At 40.0% G+C, this 2,034-nt stretch overlaps 1 protein-coding gene across 1 annotated transcript in view; it reads right to left on the bottom strand.

Moving 5' to 3' along the window:
- Positions 1-2,034, bottom strand: part of ARHGAP32 (Rho GTPase activating protein 32) — a 297,626-nt gene that overhangs the window by 115,226 nt on the left and 180,366 nt on the right. The gene's annotated exons all lie outside the window — the stretch shown is intronic.

The raw sequence follows: 2,034 nt of genomic DNA, 5'->3' as shown, positions 1-2,034 counted from the left end.
ACACACACACACACACACACACACACACACACACACAATATATAAGATTATTTGCATTCTGAGTTTGTATCACCCACCTATATCAGAATACACAAAGTATAGGAATTCATACATAATTTAGAGAAAATTTAAAATCTGAGTATTATCCTTCTACAAAGAGTCACATAAAAATGCCCTTATACAGAACATGTTTCTCTAATAACTTTTAGCCTGTCAAGTGACTTTTAAAAATTCAAATATTAGAACAGCTCTGATACAATATATCCACTACATAAAGGAAGGTCCAGTACTAACATAAACTAGTGGTTTTCAGCTCCACTGACGCCTCTCTGGGTTGCTGCAGGAGGCCGCAGGGAAGCCAGCCGGGCAGGCGCTGTGGGGTGAAGGCCCAGTGCGCCTGACTTGAACCAATCAGGGAAGCTCCACTTTTCTCATATCGAGATTCTGTGCAAGATTCTGCTTGATTATTAATTCTACTGGGTTAAAAAAAAAAGTATAAAAACTACTGGACTAAGATACTATTCCAGTTATTTCAAACTGGAAAATCAGGATATAAAAACAGCTCTGGGGCCGGGCGCGGTGGCTCACGCCTGTAATCCTAGCACTCTGGGAGGCCGAGGCGGGAGGATCGCTTGAGCTCAGGAGTTTTGAGACCAGCCTAAGCAAGAAGGAGACCTCGTCCCTATTAAAAATAGAAAAAATTAGCCAGGAGTGGTGGTGCACGCCTGTAGTCCCAGCTACTCAGGAAGCTGAGGCAGGAGGATCACTTGAGCCCAGGAGTTTGAGGTTGCTGTGAGCTATGATGATGCCACTGCACTCTAGCCTGGGCAACAGACTGAGACACTGTCTCATAAAAAGAAAAAAAAAGATCTCTGATTTACACTTACCATATATACGGACAATTCTGATTATCTTCCTCTCTCAATAGAGTATCTCAGAAGGGGCACATGCTTACAATTCAAAAACACCTAAGAAGGGTAGGGAACATCACGAGGTGCCTGAATAGTTTTTCCCTGGCAATTTACTAATCGTCACACAAAAACATAATACACAGTAACGCCTATGTTTCTACCACTAACCACGTACACTCTGCAGTCCACGGTTGGTTAATCTTCACTACATTCCTTGCTGGTTGGGAAGGAAAGACATTCCTTTCCATAGTGACAGAGAAAGTTAACAATCTGAGAGTGAACGTAGAAATCATGTTTAGTGCTCTTTAGGCAATGGGGACCCAGCAGACCTGGATTTGAGTCCCTACTCCATTAACTTACTGATTTAGCATCCTGGTTGTCTTCTCAAAAACTCTGTCTTCTTTCCATAACAATGGGGATAATAACTATCTAGAGTTTGTGAAATTAAATTAAAGAAAACACTGCATGTGAAGTGCTGAGTTGTACTTTGCAGGCAACAGATGCTCAACACCTCTCCCCTTTCGCACTTCCCCGGCCAGTAACCACGTGCGTTCTCACAAATGGACTAGGGTGTAGGAACAACAGGGAATGGTGGAAACTGTGTGAACTTTCCTTAAAATACTGGAGTCCTTTTTTAAAAAATGCTTTGACAGTGACATTTAAAGATTTACTCCTGGCTGTACGGACCCCACTGCCCCCACACAGACACATCGACTCCTCTACTCACTGGCAGACTCCAGCATCACTTTACAGAGACTCGGCTGCCTTTCTAAGACCAATCAAGACGAAAAATAGCATTCCTATAGGAACAATTTTTCATTATCAATTACAAATTAATCCTTGAAGTTAAAAAATTTGCTTTTATTTTAAATAATTGGCTTGGAAATAAATTAATTTTAACTAGTTTTAGACTAGCTAACTTAACTTTGAAAAAAATAGTTTGTTTAGACAATATGTGTGAGTCTCAATAAAATAGTTAGGAATATAAATCTATACCTAGAATAGAGTCAGTACTCAATAAATGTTTACACGAATAAAGGGAAAACCTGTTACTATTTTTATAATCATGGAATTAAAATCTCAAGAAGGAATAGAGAGGTTATAAGTGGAACCTTCTGATTTT

This window comes from Propithecus coquereli, unplaced genomic scaffold (assembly GCF_000956105.1).
Source record: "Propithecus coquereli isolate 6110/MARCELLA unplaced genomic scaffold, Pcoq_1.0 Scaffold36, whole genome shotgun sequence".
NCBI classification, from domain to species: Eukaryota; Metazoa; Chordata; class Mammalia; order Primates; family Indriidae; genus Propithecus; species Propithecus coquereli.
Note: the sequence above shows the minus strand (reverse complement) of the source record. Positions and strands in the feature narration are given on the sequence as shown.